Genomic DNA, 22,509 nt, shown 5'->3' with positions numbered 1-22,509 from the left:
ACTAAATACCAAAGTATGATTGTAGAGAGACAGCGTGGGTGAGGTAAAATCTTTTATTGGACCAACTTCGGTTGGTGAGAGAGAGACAAGCTTTCGAGATTACACAGAGCTCTTCTTCAGGTCTGAGAAAGATACTCAGAGTGTCACAGCTAAATACAAGGTGGCAGAGATTGTTTAGCATAGGGAATGGTCCCTTCAAAGGAATGTTCCCTTGAAATATGTTAACTACTTATGCTAAACAATCTGTGCCACCTTGTATTTAGCTGTGACGCTCTGAGGCCTTGTCTACACTGCTATTTTACAGTGCTGCAACTTTCTTGCTCAGGAGTGTGAAAAAACACACCCCTGAGCGCTGCAAGTTTCAGCGCAGTAAAGTGGCAGTGTAGACAGTGCACCAGCCCTGGGAGCTACTCCCCTCATGGGGACGGTTTTTTTACAGTGCTGGGAGAGCTCTCTCCCAACGCTGGAGCTGCAACTACACAGTCACATTAAAGCTGCCGTGGCAGTGCTTTAACGTTGCTAGTGAAGACATACCCTGAGTATGTTTCCCAGACCTGGAGAAGAGTCTGTGTAAGCTCGAAAGCTTGTCTCTCTCACCAACAGAAGCTGGTCCAATAAAAGATATTACCTCACGCACCTTGTCTCTCTAGTATTGTGGGGCCGACATGGCCATAACAACACTGCATACAAAGTATGATTGTGATGTTTTCATAGATACATACAGTTTAAATCAGAAGGAATCATTAGATCACCTAGTCTGATCTCCTGTATATCACAGTCCATTAAATTTCACCCAGTTACCCCTGTATAGGGCCCAATAAAAACTTGTGTTTGGCTAAAGTATAACTTGTTTTAATGTTTTATTGTAAGGACTTTAAATCCATTACAGCAAATGACTGATGTATGTATAATCTTTTCAGATGATAGATGCTGACGTAATTTAGTTTCATGTCCATAATTTACACTGCTAAATTCTGAACACTTTAAGGAAACAATCTGTGCTTTCTCTTCCAATAAGAAATCATTTTGCCAATAAAAGGAGTTTGTTTCAAAGTATGCTGTATAAAAATAACCTGGTATTGCACTGGCTGAGGTCATTAAAGAAAAAACAATCATTCAACTTCCCAGCAGTTTGATGGACTGGCAGAGATTCCATTTGGTATATTTAGATCTAAAACAATCACAGTGCAGCTATTCTATGACAAATGTTGATGCAACTACTCGCTCTCGTACCGGTTGTTTGGAGTAATAGGAGAATAAGCATCATAGAATCAACATATTCTGCTCAGAAAATAAATGTCTTAATATTAAATGCAGCAGCTGTTGATCACTGGTCAATATTTTATCCCGTTGACAGTCAGTATGATTTTCAAAAGTGCTCTGCACACTGAGTGCACTTGAAAATCCCATCTATTGTGTCTTATGTAAATAGGATCTTTAAAATCACCACCTGTGAAACTCCACATTTTTGAAGCAATTTTTAAAAGGAGATATGTGATTGTTATGAGCAATAACATTCTCTGAGCCTTCACTCTATGTGGCTAACCCCAAGAATTTAAAATATAAAACAAAGAAAAAGAAAAAATCCACAAGACTCTTCTAAAACAAGATTTCTTTCTGGAAGTGAAGGTACCATACCTGCTCCACTTACTATTGACTATCATAATTTGCAGCCAATTTCAAGGAACATATGATCATTGTCAAGGGCTGAACTAGCCCATTCTCTCTCACCTGTAGATGTTAAGAGAGCCTGAAATGGTCATGTGAACGATTGCCTTACAACTGATACATGGCACCTCTGTGTGCAAGTAAAAACATATGACAAGGTATATGGTCATAAGCAGATGTATACACACCTCAGGTACTCTGTGAGGTAAGAGGCTGAAAGTAACCAATAAGTGTGGTTATCTCAAACACCTGTACTCTTCGGTCTCCAGTACAACTACACTCCATGAAATACGTTATGCTTTTTACTATATTAATTAAAAAAAATTAAGATATTTGAAAAATTGTGGAGAAAAGAAAGATGTCTTTATCTGGGGATATATAGTATTTTTAAAATTTTATTTTTTTTAATATTGTGGGGTTTTTTTAATTGCCTAATTCAAGGTCCTTCACATTAGGAGTAGGGATGTAACTTTTACTATTCAGGTTAACACCAAAAACTAACCATCCTTTTCTTCATCTGCATCTTTTTTCCATTCTTCATTACTGCTTCTATCCTCTCTTGTTTCCTGGTTGCTCCTCTTTAACTCCCCTCCTATTCTTTGATTGCTTACCCTTCCTTCCCAGTCCAAATCCCTCACTGCTTCCCTTCCCAGCACCTCTGCTCCATGTACAAGCAGAGAAACAAACTGAAACTGCTAAGATAGAGCAACTCTCTGTTATGGCCCCAATCCTGCAAAAACTTACATATCTGCTTAACTTTAACCAGATGAGTAATCTACTTACATGCTTAAAGTTAAGCACTTGGGTGAGTGTTTTCAGAATTGAGGGCTATATTTGTGGCTTCTGGCACATGGAATGTAACAGTACAGAAGGTGGGGGAACATGACAAAATTGGTGTGCATTTGATGATTTCTAAAAACTAGCTATAAACTATAGAATCCTTTTGGCTCTTAAAGGCTGTAGTATTTAAAAGAACTGTTAATACAAATCAAAATAGAAGGGAAAATCTTAAGACATTTTTATGACATTCTTCTTTTTGATGGGTGTAACGATTTCAATGACGGCAAATTAGTAAATTTCTTTCTGTGTAGTTTCATTAAATACCATAGATCCTAAATAGATAGTCAACATCACTGTGAGGAATCTTCTTTTCCTAATGCCCATTTTATAATATAATAGCATTTCCAAACCTGGGATGTCTTAACACTAAGCGAATGCATATTTCCATTATACAAGCTGTTTAACAGGCTTTTTAGTGTATTTCAAATTTAGGCATGTTACACTTTACAGAAACAAAGCACAAATGCTATAGAAATCTTCTGAATATTCCCTAGGAGCCCTGAATAGAGAAAGGAAGGAGCTATCAAGTCCATTAGCCTGAAGCATCTATCCATTTTGTGATGTACCGCAAAAGCTATTACTCTTGAAAGGACAGGATATATCTGTTGCTAATTTTCACATGCAACTAAATAATTTGAGATGCACGTTGTGATCTGGGTTACTACAGATTCACATCCTGAATGTCTACTATACACACAGATTATTTGTTCCCTACGATAAATAAAATGGGCCACATCCACGCTGTTGCAATATCCTATCCGTTCCTCATTTAAAACACCTTTAAAATCTGTCCTTTCTCCTGCACTTAAATCACTATTGCTTGGCCCTACCATAGTCAGTTATCTACTTGACTAATGCAGCTCCTTCTCCCTGGCTTCCCTACCTCTGACTTGCCTCTCCTCCAGTACATATCAAATGCCACTAGTAAAGTCATCTCTCTTGATCAATGATCAGATCAGCTTAACCTGGCTTAAATGAATTCCTCCATTGACTTCTTCTCACCACTCATAGTAGGTTCAAATTTCTCAGCCTCACCAGCGAGGCTCTTTACATTAACACTCCTGCTTTCATCTCTGCTCTTGTATCTTTCTAAACATTACCCCTTGGACTTCAGTGAAGCCTCCTGACCAGTGATGAGCTGCCAAAATCTTAACAACGGGTTCCCTCCTCACCCCATGAGGGGGTCGTTGCCCACTCCTGCCCCCCGGGACTCCTGCCCCATCCAACCCCCAGTGTTCCTTGATGCCCCTCCCGGACCCCTGCCCCATCCACCCCCGTCCCCTGACTGCCCCCAGAACCGGGCAGGAGGGTCTCGTGGGCCACCGTAGTGGGTGCCCACCCCACCCCTAAGAGCCAGAGGGACCTGCCAGCGGATGAGGCGGGGAGTCCCGGCAGTGCTTACCTGGGGCAGCTCCCAGGAAGCATCCGGCAAGTCCCTCTGGCTCCTAGGGGCAGGGGAGTGTAACTGGGGGGAGCAGGGGAAGCGGCTGCTCGCCCCACTGATCACATCAAAAGTGGCGCCTTAGGCACCGACTCCACGGGTGCTCCGGGGCTGGAGCACCCACGGGGAAAATTTGGTGGGTGCAGAGCACCCACCGGCAGCTCCCCACCCCATGCCCGGCCCCAGCTCACCTCACCTCCGCTCCACCTCCTCCCCTGAAAGCACCGCCCCCACCCTCGACTTCCCACAAATCAGCTGTTTTTGGGAGGGCTGAGAAGCAGGCGGCAGCTTCCCGCTCAGGCCGAGGGTGGCAGAGGTGAGCTGGGGCGGGGAGTGGTTCCCGTGCGTGCCACCCCCCCGTCACCTGCTGTGGCGTGGGTGGCCCTCCTTGAGCCCCCCTGCCCCAGCTCACCTCCGCTCTGCCTCCCTGGGCCTGAGTGCAAAGCCGCCGCCTGCTTCTCAGCCTGCCCCGGCTTCCCACGCAGACAGCTGATTCGTGGGAAGCCAGGGTGGGGGTGGGGGTGGAGAAGCAGAGCAGGGCAGTGTGTTCAGGGGAGGAGGCGGAGCGGAGGTTAGGTGAGCTGGGGCAGGGCGCTGCGCGGGGAGCTGCCACCAAATTTTCCCTAAGGCGCTACTTTTGGCCGGTTAAATTTAGAAGCCCTTTTAGAACTGGTTGTCCCTCGCGGAACAATCGGTTCTAAAAGGGCTTCTAAATTTAACAACCGGTTCTAGCGAACCGGTGCAAACCGGCTCCAGCTCACCACTGCTCCTGACTAGTTATCACCTTTGGTTGAGTCTACACTAGTATTTTCCTTCAAATTTTCCACCATTGCACAATCACTGGTGCAGATCCACTGGGGCTAGCCATCTTGGGATCACTACTGTGGACACCTGGTTACTGGCTTTTTAACTATCATGTCACCTAGATCTGCTCTAAGCAAGCATACACAATACAGTGGTTAGAATACTGGCAGATAGTCTATATTAGCACTCCCACCATTATTAGCAGTGGTAATATGATGGAAGGAAATTTAAGGAAAACGCTAGTGTAAATATATTATTTGTAGCCTTCTTTCTCTCATCTGCAACACATCTTCCATGTTGTCCTGATGGCTGGAATAGCTTCCTTTGTCTTGTGTGCCACTCCATTTAAAGGCATCCTTAACACACTCCTTTCACAATGTCCTTCAATGACAATTTATATTTATAGTTTTAGAAAAACAAATATAAATAGTAAATTTGATTATAATTTTTTTAGGAAAATAAAATCCTAAGTATCCAACAACAAATGTGAAAGTAATAAACTAGAAATCTGCTCTAGCAATCTATCCTTCTCTGTTACTTTTGTGTACTGTTCATGATCTAATTTAGACCTCTATCCTGCAAAGCATGGCTATTTGGACTCCGTTGGACTGTTCACATGTAGTTATGCAGGTATGTCGTTGAAGGATTGGGGCCATAGACTATAAACATCAAGAAACAGGGGACTTGTATTTTAGCTGCTTATGAAGTGGTAGGGCACCTGCATAATTCAGGTTTCAGAGTAACAGCCGAGTTAGTCTGTATTCGCAAAAAGAAAAGGAGTACTTGTGGCACCTTAGAGACTAACCAATTTATTAGAGCATAAGCTTTCGTGAGCTACAGCTCACTTCCTCAGATCTGAGGAAGTGAGCTGTAGCTCACGAAAGCTTATGCTCTAATAAATTGGTTAGTCTCTAAGGTGCCACAAGTACTCCTTTTCTTTTTGAATAATTCAGAAATCTGGGCCAGAGAGGAGATCACAGACTCAATAGATTCTCATCCAGAGCTGATCAAATGGAACCTAAGTTCTCCAGCATTTTGTAAGTGATGTATAGCTGAGTCTGATAATAGCAGAAAAAACACACATTTTATAGTCAGATGTCTCGTTATAAGATCATCTCTAATGAGTATTTCAGGTGAGGGAACCCTGGAGAGAACAGTCCAGGCACCATAAGAGTACCCCTTTGTGAATTCTTGTAACTATAATTTTGATCCAATTCAGTAAATTGTACAGCTTGGGTATGATTTTAAAGGTGTTCACAGACGTGATGTTCACACCATCTTCAGCTGGAACTGTGGCTCCTCAGTAGCCCTGAAAATCAGGCACTTTATTTTTCATCATTCATTTACATTACAGCCGTCTGTAAAAGCAGACAATTTTTTCACCAGCAGATGGCACACTGTTTAACTGTAACGTGAAATATTTGGTGTTACTGTATCAGCCTTTTACTATTAATACATGTACATTTGTAAAAAAACAAAACAATGATCTAAATCACCCGTCTACCAGAGGAAAACCCAAAAGACAGAGTGAAGAAGGAGATATCTTGCAGAGTTTCCTCTGAATCTTTCTCCTGAGGAGGAGCAAGGTCTGCCCCCAAGCTGCAGGGATCTCAGAAAATTAGCTGAAGACACAAAACCATCTAATAACAGGCCCTATAGTTCCCTATTCAGGAAGACAACATTATGTCAGTTTACACTCCGTACATATTTCAAGGTTATCTTCACAACCAAAAAGACTAGAAATTAAAATGTAAGGCTTATATTTGGGAGCACAAGGGGCAGATTCTTCAGGAAATTCCCTGGCGACAGAATATACATAAGCTTGACAATAGGGCATGTTTTCTGGGGGACTTGGATAGTCAGGGGGTGAGTAAAGATGACTAGTTCTGGGAAGATGGGAAGGGGAATAAAGGTAATAAGACTTGTACCTATCACTTTGAACAATCTAAATCAGGGATGGGCAAACTTTTTGGCCCAAGGGCCACATCGGGGTTGTGAAACAGTGTGGAGGGCCGGGTAGGGAGGGCTGTGCTTCCCCAAACAGCCTGTGCTTTTCTTTCCGTGTACATATAAATGATTCCATTGTAAACACCTTTGACCACAGATTTAAACTTTTTGCTAACACATATGTAGAACTGAACTGGGAACTGTATAAACCAGTTTTACCTTTATTTAGGAAATTAGTCAGATTTAAATGTGTCATTTCAGAAAACGATTTTTTCCTCCAATAAGTACATGGATATATATATTTGATACCTAATGCAAATAACCGCAGTAGGAAGCCACACATTTATTCAAATTTTAGAGATATTGCATTGTTCACCCTGGGTAATTTACACAAGAGTTTTGTCATATATGCAGCTTCCCAAGGTACAGAATGTAAACAAAATTACATAAGAAACATCAAAAATCAATTAGGTCCTTTAGTACATTGTTAATGCTTGTAATTGCTTCCTTTTGTGAGCCTTGCTTGCTAATGAAGGATACAATGCAGTACAGAAGGGAAAACTGGATGCGAATCATTTACTTTTTTTTTCTCCAGCCAGTGGCAAGGATGGATATCAATCATGATTCTTTTTGTTTGTTTAAAAAATATTTTGTTTAAATGATTTCTCCATTAAAATGTTGGTTTTTTTGTTTACCTGTTGCCAGATCTTACTTTCTTCCCATTTTATAGTCTTAAATTGCTAAGGTGGATATTCCGTGCTTCTTTCTTAATTAGTTTCCTAATTGTTAGCAGAATTTCAGAGTTTACATAAAATTTTTAAGAAGATATATAAAACATTCATCTATACTGAAAAAGACAATTCTGTGTCTCATTAACATCCTTCCAGTGAGATCAACACAAATTCAAATACAAAACTGATAAGGAAGTAGCAGGGCTATTTTTACAACCAACACCACTTTCTGACATACTGAACTTCTGCACATCAAGACAGATGACACACTTTGACTGGGCTATAGTCTTTCTTCAAGGTTTTCAGTTTGAAACCAGTCAGACTTGTATTCCTAAGTCATTTAGTTACCTTTGAAAACCAACTTTTAAAATGCTTAGATATTGGGTTTAGGATGTTAACTTCAGGCTTCTGTTTTGAAAAAGATTTTATGTTTGAGACTGTTTTAAAAATAAAAATACAATAGTGGCCCTGATGCTGCATACACTTTTATGCACATGCTTAACTTTAATCATGAGAAGTTCTATTGAAGATAATGGGTCTATTAATATGAGTAAACCTACATATCTACTTAAATATTTGTGGGATTAAGACCTTAATTATCAATATTTTTCTCATATTAAAATAAGATATCATTCTAGTAGTGACATTTTAAAAACCAAAATAATGATAATTTAGTTCATTATAAATTGTATTAATAAATTAAGGCCAGAAGAGACAATTATGACCATCTAGTCGGACATCCTGTGTAACACAGGCCATAAAATTTCATCAAATGATTCCTGCATCAAACCCAATTTTTTTTTCACTTTGAGCATTTCTTTCAGAAACAGACATCCAAATTTGATTTAAAAACTTAGACTGACAGAGAATTCACTACATTCCAAGGGATGTTGTTTCCATGTAGGGTTGTCAGGTGTCCAGTTTATGACAGGAATGCCCCATTAAAAAAGGATCCTGGCGGCTCTGGTTAGCTCCACTGGCCACTAAAACTTCAGATGGCAGTGCAACGGGGGGGCTAAGGCAGATTCCCTGCCTGCCCTGGCTCCATGCAGCTCTTGGAAGCAGCTGGCATGTCCGACTCCTAAGTGCAGAGGTGGCCACAGGGGCTCCATGTGCTGCCCCGACCCCAAATGCCAGGTCTGCAGCTCCCACTGGTCAGGAACCACGGCCAATGGGAGCTGTGGGGGCAGCGACTGTAGGTGCAGGTAGTGCGCAGAGGCCCCTGGCCCCTCTGCCTAGTAGCCGGAGTTGGGATATGCCACCGCTTCTGGGAGCTGCGTGAAGCCAGGGCAGGCAGGGAGCCTGCCTTAGCCCCGCTGAGCTGCCAGGCTGGGAGCCATCTGAGGTAAATACCGCCCAGCCAGAGCCCACACTCCCTCCTGCACCCCAATCTCCTGCCCCAGCCCTGAGCCCCCATCCACACCCCAAACCCCTCATCCCCAGCCCCACCCTGGAGCCTGAACCCCGACCTGGAGCCCTCACCGCCTCCTGCACCCCAACCTCTTGCCCCAGCCCGGTGAAAGTGAGTGAGTATGGGGGAGAGCGAGCGACAGAGGAAGGGGGGATGGAGTGAGTGGGGAGCGGGGCCTCAGAGAAGGGGTAGGGCAAGGGTGTTCGGTTTTGTGCGATTAGAAAGTTGGCAACCCTATTTCCATGGTTAACTCTACTCTCTGTTTCAGCGGTTTTAAGGCCAGAAGGGACCATGTTAATCATCCTGTCTGATCTCCTGTATAACACAGGTCCGTTAAAAATGTACAATTTATTTCCAGTCTGAATTTATCTAGATTCAGCATCCAGTCATTGGATTTTCTTATGCCTTTGTCTGCTAAAGTAAAGAGCACTTTATTATCAGAATCTTTTCCCTGGGTACACATTTATATACATCATGATAGACTCCCTCTTAACCTTATCTTGCACAAATCAAACAGACTGGGCTTAATCTCTTACTGTAAGGCAGATTCTCCAGGCCGCAAATCATTCTCAAAGCTCTTTTCTGCATTATTTCCAAATAGTGGAACCAGAATGGGACACAGTACGAGACATGATATTCCAGTAATGGTCTCATTAATGCCATATGCACTGGTAAATAACACATCCCTACGTCTATTTGATATCCCCTGTTTACCTATCCAAAGATTTAATATGCTTCCTTAGCCACCACAGTGCACTAGTAAATCATGTACAGATGATAATCTAAAATGATCCCTACATTCTTTCTTGAATGTCTGATTTCCAAAATACAGTACGTCCCCCCCACCCCATGTCTGACCCACATTCTTTGTTCCAAGATGTATATATGACCTTTCATTTGGCTGTATTAAAACACAAATTTGTTCAAGTGAGCCCAGTTTACCATGCAATCCAGATCACTCTGTATAACTTGCCTGTCCCCACAATTATTATTTGCCATTCCACCACTTATTATGCCACCTGAAAACTTTACCAGAAATGATTTTATATTTCCTTCCACAACATGGATAAAGATACTGAATGGCACTAGGCCAAGAACAGATGCTAGTGGGATCCCTCCAGAGACACCCTCGCTGGATGATTCCCATCTACAATTACATTTTGAAATCTAAAGTTGCATTAGCACAGATTATCAAATTATTTTTACGAGCTTCATCATGATTTAAGTCATTTTCTTAAAATTTAGTGATTTAAATCCCCCTTCCTGCCATTGAACCTTCTGACACTTATTCTTTCCTATAACTGCACATTTAGGTCTTTGTTCCTTCGATATGATGGAATTTTTTGAATTGGTTTCTGCAGTGCTCCAAAGTGGTCATTATAGCACAGTGCTTCATGGAATACTTCTGACAAGGAACAGGAGCAGGCATATAGACTTGTATACACTCTCCCCATAGACTGTAGGCTAATCCTAGCCATGTGCTAACTGAATGGCTGATACGGCCCTGTACTTTATGGGAGTGGGAAGGGGAGCAGTGCATCTTTGTTAGTGTTCATCTTGGCAAGTACAGCCACCTTCATTGATTCCCTCCACAACCTTGAAAGATAAATATGGACCCCAGGTCTTCTCCATCCCCCTGATCCATCATCATCTACCAGCTGTTGAAATCCTTTCCTTCTACCTCCTATATGAAAGAGAGATTACAGAATTCTAACAGACCAATCCAACCTCTTCTCAAGTATCTTGCACAGGACCTCACAAACCTAGGGCTGAGCCTTCACATTCCCAATCCCAAGGTCTTCAATAGGACTACTTGAGTGAATAAAGTGGAAAGAATTTGTCCCGGAATCTGTTTTTGAGAAGGAATGCTGAAGGGACAGAGTAACGTGTATCTGACTACTACAATAATTAAGGGTCGGTCAGCATTTCAAACTCAGGCCCTATAATAGGATTTATAAATTGTCCACAAAAATTTGTATTGTCCTGAAACTTAGGCCATGTCTACACTTACAAGTTTACAGTGGCACTCAGTACAGCTGTGCCGCTGTAAGAGCACTCGTGTAGCTGCATATGCTGAGGGGAGAGAGTTCTCCAGTTGACAAAATAAAACCAGCTCAATGAGTTGCAGTAGCTATGTAGGCATGAGACGCTCTCCCACTGACATAGTGCAGTGCACAAGAGCGCTTATGCTAGCGAAATTTATGTCACCAAGAGGGGATGTTTTTTCACACCCCTGAGAGACAAAAGTTTTGCTAACATAAGTGGTAGTGTAGACATGGCCTTAATAAGCAAGATGTAAGCCCAGGAGTTTACCACTTCTACTTATACTAGCATGATGATTTCACTTTATCATTTAGAAAAACATGGGACACATGCATAGAAGAAGTCTGCAAGGTTTTGTGGTCTCCTGAGGGATTATTCAACTCCTACATGCCATTTTGTAATCATTCACTTTAAGAGCCAGCCAGATGCAATGACAGCTTTGAAAAAGCTCCATTTCATTTGAAAATTAGGTACTAGGCTTGTTTGTGGCTGTCCTATGGGAAGCAAAGTGAAAAGAGCCTGCACCTACTTTTGAAGCTACAAAAACTGTTTTTAAAATCAAAGGCAAAATTGAGCACATAGTGGTCTTATCTATGATTTTTTTTGTTTATGCAAACTGAATACAAGCATCCTGGACCAAATTCTGGTCTCAGTGAAGTCAGTGACAAAACGCCCATTGACTTTGATGTGACAAAGATTTGATCATTAATCTGACTTTAATGCAGTTAACTTTATAATTTAATATGAGATGAGCGGTGTTTGCCGGATGAGAGTTCTTGTAATTTCCTAGACTTTTTGAACAAAACATATTCAATACCAAAAAAATTCAATAATATGCATTTAAAATGAAATTCCAATTTTGCTGTGTTTGAATTTTGCATGTAATCAACTACAGTGGATGTAAAACTGGAATGTTATGAAAGTGATGTGCTTCCTACAACAGATATCAGTGTCTGCCATATGTACCATGGTAACGCTATGTAGTCCATTAACTAGACAGGTACTATTAATAGGCATGCTGAATTACATGCAGGAAGCTCTTCTTTACATCTACTACTAATGCCCAACAGTGTGCTAGTTCTCTCAGTGCTCCAAGACAAATAACCTACTAACACATTGCATAAACAATGTAAAATGAACAAACTGAAAGATATTTATGTTTTACAGTTAAAAAAAAATCCCAAACAAAAAGCAAAATAACACTAACTGATTGATTGATTGATTAGAAAGTAATATGATGAATGAAATAACCTTGTGTTAAACCAGAGGTGGGCAAACTATGGCCCGCGGGACCCTCCTGCCTGGCCCCTGAGCTCTGGCCCCCCTCCCACTTGTCCCCCTCCCCCGCAGCCTCAGCTCACTGTGCAGCCGGCGCAAGGCTCTGGGCGGCAGGGCTGTGAGCTCCTGGGCAGCGCAGCTGCAGAGCCCGGCCTGACCCAGTGCTCTGTGCTGCGTGGCGCAGCCGTCTGTTGTGATGCCACTGCGCCGCCAGCCACCGGTGCTCCAGGCAGCACAGCAAGGGGCAGGGAGCAGGAGGCGTTGGACAGAGGACAGGGGAGTTCGGAGGGTGGTCAGGGGCCGGGGGTGTGGATAGGGGTTGAGGCGGTCAGAGGGTGGGGAACATGGGGGTTGAATGGCGGCAGGGATCCTGGTGGAGGGGGACCGTCAGGAATGAGAGGAGAGATTGGATGGGGCGGCAGGGGGCAGTCAGGGTGGGGGTTCCGGGCACGGTCAGGGGACAGGGAGAAGGGGTGGTTGGATGGGGCGGCAGGGGGCAGTTAGGGATGGAGGTTCCAGGGGTGGTCAGGGGACAGAGAGCAGGGGATGTGTGTGGATGGAGCAGGGGTCCCAGGGGGCCATCAGGGAACGGGGGGGTTGGATGGGGCAGGACTCCTGGGGGCGCTGTTAGGGGGTGAGAAGCAGGGGGAGTCTGATAGGGGGTGGGTGCTGGGCCACGCCTGGCTGTTTGGGGAAGCACAGCCTCCCCTAACCAGCCTGCCATACAGTTTCAGAAACCTGATGCGGCCCTCAGGCCAAAAAGTTTGCCCGCCCCTGTGTTAAACTGACTCAAACAAAAGGACACCAAAAGAGTCTTTTTTATATGAAATCAGCAAATCTTGAAAAAATTCATTACAATTTTTTTCCTAATTAAAAGCTTTAGTTCGCTGACTGGGGAAGTTGTAAATTCCTGTAAATTCCTTTGGAATTTTGAAAATCCCCTTCCTGTTTGCTCAATGACGCATGCAGAGGTCTCAGCGCCTTTTTCCAGGTGACCATGCCTGCTCCATGCACCAGGTGATCCCCCGCTTGCAGCAATGCTAAGCTGCTGGACCTCATCAGCATTTGGGGAGAGGAGGCTGTCCAGTCCCAGCTGTGCTCCAGCTGTAGGAATTTTGATACCTACAGACAGATTTCACAATGTATGACAGAAAGGGGCCAAGACCAGGACACGCTGCAGTGCAGGGTCAAAGTGAAGGAGCTCCGGAACGCCTACCACAAGGCGTGGGAGGCAAACTGCCGCTCCAGTGCTGCGCCCATGAGCTGCCGGTTCTACAAAGAGCTGGATGCGATATGTGGTGGCGACCCCACCTCCACTGCAAAGGCCACTGTGGATACTTCGGTGGCTCGCATGCCAGTTGAGAGTGGACCGAGCCAGGAAGAGGAAATCTTGGAAGAGGATGTGGAGGAGGAGGGGGACCCAGAGGCAGAGGATGACTTGGAGGTCAGAGATGCATGCAGCCAGGAGCTCTTCTCTACCCCGGAGGAGGCTAGCCAGTCACAGCTGTCGGAGCTTGGCGAAGCACAAACAGGAGAGGAGGCCCCTGGTAAGTGGCTTTGACTTTGGGAATCGCTGAAGGGAGTTGTTGGGGGCAGGACGGTTGCAGAAAGCAGGCTTGAGTCTGTATGATGCATGTACAACCACATGCCTAGTCTGAGAGGTGGAAGAGGGTGCTGATTGACTCCCTCACTTCATGGGAATCTGCCTCAGAGATCTCCTCAAAACTCTCATGGAGATACTGGGCAATCTGCTGCCACAGGTTCTTTGGCAGAGCTGCCTCGTTTCTTGCCCCATGAAGGGTAACGCTCCCGCACCACTCTGCTGTCACTGAGGGGTGGGGGGCTGGACACCATTGCTGCACAGAGGCAAGCTGCATAAGGGCTAGGGCGGAAGGTGTAGTCTTGGAAAAGACCTTCCCTTGTCCCTGCTCACCCTCAGCAGCGAGATTTCTTCCATAATGAACACAGCCAGTGGAAAATGTGGGGACAGGAATGATTATAAGCCCCCCCCTACAGTGCTGGCTCTCCCCAAGAGCCACATGCCAAGTATACAGTACAGTCCTGGAACACTGATTTCCCCTACCCCTGTGGTTACTCACCATTTTTAGGATCTTGTGGCTCATGTGTGCTTGCCTGGGGTCAGCCAGTTAGTGACAAGTATGTGAATAGCGGCTGTGCTTTAAATCACTGAATCAGTGGTGTGTGTGTTGCAAACAATACTGCTTCTTTAAAATGTTACATTTTGGCTTCACAGATATGACCTTTGGAGTCCAGCCTCCCTCTTTGTTATCGCCGGCTGAACGGCTGCGCAGAATTAGAAAGCGGCCACGAAGAACTAAAGAGGACTTCCTGCGTGATGTCATGATGCACTCTGCAGCCAAAAAACAAGAACTGAAGGAATGGTGGGACAGTGAGAAGAGGGACCGAAAGGAGAATATGGCACGCCAGGACGAAGCCCCAGAGCGGCTCTTAAACATTATGGAGTGCCAAGTGGACACGCTCCAGGCACTACGAGCACTGCAAACCAAGCAGCTCTGCACCTGCCCTCCCCGGCAGCCGCTGTCACAAAACTCTTTCCCATGCACCCCCGCAGAGACCACCAATACACTCTTATCAACCTCCTGGCTCCAGCCTGTACCTGCTTCATTCCACTCCTTCCTCGTCACAGTCCAGCGCTGCAGACTCCCAGTAGCCTCTGCACTCAGCACCCATCCCTCTGCAGTTTAGCCCTGCTGAAGTACAGTACCTGCTGCACTGTACTCCAAAGGACAATGCTGCATATGATACCTGGACATACACAAATCTTTAACTGTCCCTGGACCCCCACTCCTCCTGGGACCCTTCCTTCCCCCATTCCCCACAGTGCTGATGTGTTTTTCTGTTTCTCTCTCTTCTCTGGTTGTTGTTTCTTAATAAGAGAATTGTTTGGTTTGAAAGCAATCTTTATTCCAATAATTTAAAGCAAACAGAGCCCTGCAAAGCAACAGGCAATTTTCTTAAACCTTCACAGTGCATCACATGCACCAATCTCAATCATCTCCTAGTATTACAAGCACTGCACTCCAGAGCATAGCAACAAAATATTAGTGCCGTTCATCTTCAAATTGCTGCCTCAAAGCATCCTTATGACCCCGTGCTGCACCCCTCTAATAGCCCTAGTCTCTGGCTGTTCAAATTCTGCCTCCGGGAGCTGAGCCTCAGCGTTCCAGCCGTGAGTGAAGCTTTCACCCTTCCCTTCACAAAAATATTATGGAGCATACAGCATGCAACTATAAGCATAGGAATATTGTCATCAGCCAGGTCCAGCCTCCCATATAGGCAGCGCTTGTGGGACTTTAAATGGCTACAAGCACACGCAACAGTCATTCTGCACTTGGTCAGCCTTTTGTTGAACCGCTCCTTGCTGCTGTCAAGGTTCCCTGTGTATGGCTTCATAAACCATGGCATTAAGGGGTAGGCAGGATCTCCCAGGATCACAACAGGCATTTCAACTTCCCCTTTGGTGACCTTCTGGTCTGTGAAGAAAGTCCCTGCTTGCAGCTTCCTGAACAGGCCAGTGTTCTGAAAGATGCGTGAGTCATGCACCTTTCCGGACCAGCCTGTGTTAATGTCCGTGAAACGCCCACAGTGATCCACAAGCGCCTGGAGAACCATAGACAAATACCCCTTCCGATTAGTGTACTCGGTGGCTAGGTGGTCTGGTGCCAGAATTGGAATATGTGTGCCATCTATCGCCCCCTCCGCAGTTAGGGCAGCCCATTTGTGCAAAGCCATCCACAATGTCACGCACATTGTCCAGAGTCATGGTCTTTCGGAGCAGGATGTGATTAATGGCCCTGCACTCTTCAGTCAATACACGTTCAACAGTCGACTTTCCAACTCTGAGCTGGTTAGCAACCGATCGGTAGCAGTCTGGAGTAGCCAGCTTTCACAGTGCAATTACCACGCGCTTCTCCAACGACAGGGTAGCTCCCATTCTCATGTCCTTGTGCCGCAGAGCTGGGGCGAGCTCATCACACTGTCCCATAAATGCGGCTTTCCTCATGTGAAAGTTCTGCAGCCACTGCTCATCATCCCAGATATGCATGACGATGTGATCCCACCACTCAGTGCTTGTTTCCCGAGCCCAAAAGTGGCATTCCACTGTGGTCAGCACCTCCATGAATGCCACAAGCAATCTAATGTCACAGCTACTACACATGGCGAGATCAATGTCAAACTCCTCTTGCCTTTGTAGTTTAAGGAATAACTCCACTGCCACTCATGATGTGTTAGAGTGAGCACCATATTGCTCAACAGTGTGGGATGCATTCCTGCAGACCGAAGAGGCAGCGGGCGCAGTACACAAACTGTTGAAAGATGGCGCCAAATGTAGATGGAAGCACAGGGATTGCTGGGATGCGAAGCAATGCATCACGGGGCATTGGGACAGGACCCAGGATGCCTCGGGGCCCCCTCTGCCTTCCTGCAACTCTTAGTGGCAGAAGAGGAAGAGATGCTCTGTGGGATAGCTGCCCAGACTGCACCGCTCTGAATACCGCTGCAAGTGCCGCAAGTGTGAACATGCTATTGCTCAGGCAGCTGAGAGTGTGAACACACAACAGTGGCTTCCTTTCAGTGCTCTCTGAGCGGCGCTGTACCTGCTGGTGCCGTAACTCTACCAATGTAGACATACCCTCAGGAACACAAGCATCAGTAAATCGTAATCATTCTTCTGACTGCTCTACCTCAATGTGTAGGAGCACTAAGGGCTGGTCTACAACGAAAGCTTACATTGGCACAGCTACGTCTCTCATGGATGTGAGAAAGCCATACCTCAGAAACATAGCTATGCTGACCTAACCCCCGACGCAGACAGCGCTAAGTCATCAGGAAGAACCCCTCCCATCACTGTAGCGAGAGTCTATCCTGTAGCATTTTCAGTTTAGGCATAGCCTAATACATTAGCAGCTTCTTTACACTACAGACCCTACAGTGGCACAGCTACGGCACTCAGCTTTGCCACTGTAGCATGTAGTGTAGGCCTGATCTACATTAGAAAATTAGGTCAGCATAACTACGTCACTCAGGAGTGTGAAAAATCCACACCCTTGAGCGACGTAGTTAAGATGATCTAAGTCTCTGTGTAGACAGCACTAGGTCAACGAAAGACATCTTCTGTCAATCCAGCTACTGCTTTTCAAGTCACATCCACACTAGCAAGTTTACAGTGGCACAGCTGTACCAATGCAGCTGTGCTACTGTAAGATCACTCGTGTAGCTGCTGTACGCAGACAGGAGAGAGCTCTCCCGTCGACCTAATTAAACCACCTCCAACGAGTGGCTCCCTCCGACACAGTGCTGTCCACACTGATGCTTCTGTTGGTGTAACTTATGTTGCTCAAAGGGTTTTTATTTTCACATCCCTGAAACATATAAATTATACCGACAAAAGTGCTAGTGTAGTCATAGCCTCAGAGAGATGGATTACCAACACCGACAGAAGAACTCCTCCTGTCAGTGTAGGCAATGTCTATACTGAAGTGCTGAGTGGTGCCGCTGTAGTGTTCTAAGCATAGACAAGCCTGATGATGCCTGCTACAGCAACAGAAAGGTTTTCCCAATCACTTTAATCCACCTCTACCCCCAACCCTCCCCAAGAAGTGGTAGCTAGGTAGACAGAAGATTTCTTCCATCGACCTAGTGGTGTCTGCATCAGGCCTTAGGTTGGCTTAACTATGTTTCCCAGCTGTGTAAATTTTTCACATCCCTGAGCAATGTAGCTAGGTTGACCTAAGTTTTAGGTGTAGACTAGGCCCCATAGTATACACTAGCATGCTAGTGACTGGCACATTACCTGAAGGCCTGACTCAGTGAGGTGCTAAATGTCTGCAATTCAGTAAGAGTAGAGAGTAAAAAGCACTTTACAGGATTCAGTCCTAAATGAGCACTTGCGCTGGTTCTCACTGCATTAACACACCTCCCCTGACTTGAATGTACTCTTAATCCACAGCAGAGTTGAAGCAGCCCAGGCTCACTGCAGTTTAGGAAATGCACATTGTGATAGACCCAGGCCAGTTGGGTTCAGCACAGTCGAGATATACTGGGCACTGGATTAACAGTTTTCTGTTCCCTGACTGACCAGAGCAGGGGCTGGTCCAGGCTAACGAGAACACCTGACTCCAATTAACCTGCAAAGAGTCAGGTGAGGCCATTAAGCTAATGTGACCACCTGACTCTAATTAAGCCCCTCTGATAATATAAAAGGGATCATTCAAGTCAGGCAGAGAGAGAGAGCTAGAGGAGAGGAAGTGTGGTTGAAGGGCTGGTTAATGAAGATACCCTCAAGTCATTGGTAAGGGAAAAGCAGGAGAGCTGTGGGGAAGAATGTAGGGAAATGTAGCAATTCTGGCAGTAAAAGGTTGGCTGCCATCATTAGGGTCCCTGGGTTGGAACCCAGAGAAGAGGGTGGGCCTAGGTTCCCCCCAACCCACCACCACAGAAACACCTCCTGGGAGGGGAAAACAGGCCCCTGTCAGGACAGGAGGCTAAACTGTTTTGGCATGAGGCTGTAGGAGCAACAGAGACTGGGAATTCTCACCAACCTCCATTGCTGGCTTATGATGAAAAGGGCTCAGTAGACTGTATCCCTGGCCCTAGAGAGAGAAGGGCTATGTGGAGGGTTGCAGAGAGCCTCTAAAGCTAGCATAAACCACCTGGAAGCATGGGACCCCCTGGGGACAAGGTTGGAGCTCTGCCACAACAGCTGAATGGGAAATGGGGGGCAATGGTGGATATGGTTTGATAATTTAGGTCCCCAATTCAAAAAGCACTTAAGCGCATGTTTAACTTGGACCGGTCAGTAGTTTATTTTGTTTCCACTAAAAGATATTACCTCACCCACCTTGTCTCCCTAGTAGTGTCTTTGAAATTCAATGAAACTACTCATACTCTAATTTTAGCACAAATTTAGGTGCTTTGCTGCATTGGGATTGGATTACTCACATGATTAAATACACTTGTAAGTGTTTTGCTGAACAGAAGCCTAAGGTAGAGTTGCCCCCAAAATGGAAAACTCTCCTGACTATGTCTAAAGTATGGCTTTATCTTTAAAACATTACTTCTAAGCCTCTGACTGCTTTTTCCCCTTAAACATCACTAATTCATTATTCCACTGCCCTGACTGGCCAATGAACATTTTCAGAAATCAAAATTGCTCCAAAAACTCACAGTCCTAGGATATGATTGTCCTGCTCCAGTTTAAAACCTATTTGTTAGCAAAGTGTTATACAGAGAGATACACAAGCAGCACAAGTGGTCATATTTGAATGTAAATACTCTGAATGCCCTTCCAGCTCATAGTTAGATCAGAGCAGTGTCAGTATCTACACTGATGGAAGGAACTGAAAGGGCTGGTGTTACTTATGAATAAATGAAGTATTTTTGTTTGGTACACTTTGAAGCCCATTCAAATTACAGAAATATAGCAACATCCTTGTGGTAATTAAATGATTTCTGTGTTGCCGTAACAGAGTAATGGCACACTTGTGTGTCATTGATAAGCAATAAGCCTACCATTTTATTTCTGCTCAGAAATGTGCCCAGCAAAGGCCGTGGAAGATAAAGAACCTAATGTAGACTACTAGCTTTAAATTATTTTTATTTGGATGATTATATTCCTTATACGGCCATAAATAACACGAATCTGTGACTAACCTAACCGGCTTCTGGGATCAGTACAGTAAATGTTGGGTTTAATTCTGTACCTGGAATTTTAAAAAGTGAACCATGTTCTTTTCAAATTAATCCTGGGGGGAAAAAGAACCAACTACCCTATATTTCAACCCTATTTTACATTTTTATAGGGCAAGAAGCCATACCCTTGTTTGAACTGTGCCAAGACATTCCATCATATTGTCCTGAAGAATTCCACACCACTAAATAATATAACATAACCTAAGGCAATATCCTAAAGCTTGATCTCTACCCAAAATTCCCATTGACGTGAACAGAAGTCCCATTTGATATATGGAATAAGTGTAAAATTGTATAGAAAATAGAAGGGTCTAATTGTTCCATGCTTGTAACATATCTTAAACTCACACTAGCGGGAGTAACTCATGCAAATACCACTGCACAGATGGAAGACTAAATCTTACAGACTACTAGTCTCAGCTGAAGCTCTGGACAACTAGAACCCCACAGAATCCTTATGGGCCCACAGAAAACTATTTGAGAATCAATCGTAAGAGATGGAGGAGGATTTGGGAAGGAAGTGAGCCTGTAAGTGGATCTTCTTTATACTGAGTGAGTAATCTGCAGGTAAAACATTTTGAGAGTACCTTATAGAGAACGTAATACTAAAAATCTTGGGCACAGATAGTATTTTTCTGCACCAAATTTCATTTTTCTAAGTATTCTTAAAACTCACATTAAAACTGTGGTTTTGATAGCAAAACAATGTCTGCAGAAAAATCATCTTGTCAGTGTCACCATAGATTTGAACTGACACCACTGATATACTGCATGATAATGTAATGTCATCCCTGTTGACTTGAACTTACTTGTATATCACTATGGCACTTCAGCATGGTGCTGAATAGTGTAGTAGCCATGGTTTAGTACTACCCTCATTTTACAATTGTCACAAAAGATGGCTAGGAAATAGCACATGTTGTTGTTTTAGATCTAAAAACATCTTGAGCATTTTAAAAACAGCTAGGGCCTGATCCTGTAAACATAGATGTGTTTAACTTTACTCCTTTTGTTTTGTCCCATATATGCCAATGGGACTATTCTCAGAAGTAAAGTTAACATGTGCGTAAGTGTTTGCAGGATCAGGTCACAAAGGATTAAATCCATGTAAAGAATAATTTTTAAATTTCTAAAGCCTCTTATTTGTAAATTAGAACTTGTCCAAAAACCTCAAAGCCAAGAAAATTGAATCAGAATCCAAGTTATATTTTTATTTCCATCATAAACAATTAATAATACCCTGAGAGTCTGAACACTGAAAACTGTGGTTATTAGTGAGAAACTCAAATCTTTACCATATTAGCACTTTTTAACATTAAAAACACATGTACATTTATTATTATAAAGCAGATCTGCTAAGGCCCTGATCCTGCAAAGACTTATGTGCATACTGAACTTTATGTGCTGATGTAGTCCCTTTGCAGTCAACTTAACTAATCACAGTGCATAAAGTTAAGCGCACACAATGCTTCATTTCATTAGCTGCTTATATGCATTGCAGTCACTAGGGTATCTGTTTTGCAATCTGATCTATGTGGACCTTTGTGCCATTTAAAAAAAATTGGAAAATGTGATTGAAAAGCTAAAAAAATTGACAAAGGGACTCGGGGCAAGTATAGTATTATCTGAAACTACTTTTAACTTCAGTTTTGATACTGAATGGAATTCAAGCTGGCAGACTCCCTTCAACATGCTTCAGCTCCATGAAATCACGTTAGGGTATGGTATGCTGGAGCTCTCTGCCTACGGGGCTGTGCCATGGGATCAGGGTGGAGCAAGGTATACTCGTAGCCTTCTCCCCAGGGGGCTGCCCTCTGGGATTAAGGTGGAGTGGTACATTCTGTGAGCTCTCCTCCAAGGGAGTTGCCCCATGGGATCAGGGCTGAGTGATGCATGCTGACAGCTCTCCCCGTATGGGGCTGCCCCTAGGATTGGATGGACTGATGCATGATGGGAGTTAAGGGAGACAGAGGTACATAGACAAGACTTTCCAAGACACAGAGCAGTCCCACCCACTGTCTGACAGTCTCTGTGCTATTAAAGAGGATGCTAGTCTTGGGAAAGAGAACATCAAACTGAACTGGAGGGCAATAGTCCGTCAGTTGGGACCCTTCTGCAACTGAGGATATCATCTAGCACTGAGTATACCCTTCCAGGGGAGGGGACCCTAGTTATTAGGAAGAGACAAATAATAGTAATGGGGGATTCAATTATTAGAAATATACATAGTTGGGTTTGTGATGACTGGGAGAACCACATGGTGAATTCCCTGCTGGATGTGAAGGTGGCAGATCTCTCAAGACAGCTAGAGAGACTTATGTGCATTGCTGGGGAAAAGCTGGTGACTGTGGTAAATGTAGGTACCAATGACAAAAGGAAAGGAAGGAGACAGATCCTGGAGGCCAAATTTAGGCTGTGAGGTAAGAGATTAAAGTCCAGGACCTCCATATCATTCTCTGAAATGCTTCCAGTTCCACATGCAAGGCCATTCTGACAGGCAGAACTGCAGGTCTCAGCATGTGGATGAGATAATGGTAAAGGGAGGAGCATTTTAGTAACTGGGCAACCTTTTGGTAGGGTGACCAAACATCCCATTTTGGCCAGGAGAGTCC

At 44.3% G+C, this 22,509-nt stretch overlaps 1 protein-coding gene across 5 annotated transcripts in view; it reads right to left on the bottom strand.

The window, feature by feature from the left end:
- SPATA7 (spermatogenesis associated 7) overlaps positions 1-22,509 on the bottom strand; it is a 77,309-nt gene that overhangs the window by 49,589 nt on the left and 5,211 nt on the right. The window lies entirely within an intron of this gene.

The sequence above is a fragment of the Lepidochelys kempii genome, chromosome 6 (assembly GCF_965140265.1).
Source record: "Lepidochelys kempii isolate rLepKem1 chromosome 6, rLepKem1.hap2, whole genome shotgun sequence".
In the NCBI taxonomy this organism is placed as follows: domain Eukaryota; kingdom Metazoa; phylum Chordata; order Testudines; family Cheloniidae; genus Lepidochelys; species Lepidochelys kempii.
Note: the sequence above shows the minus strand (reverse complement) of the source record. Positions and strands in the feature narration are given on the sequence as shown.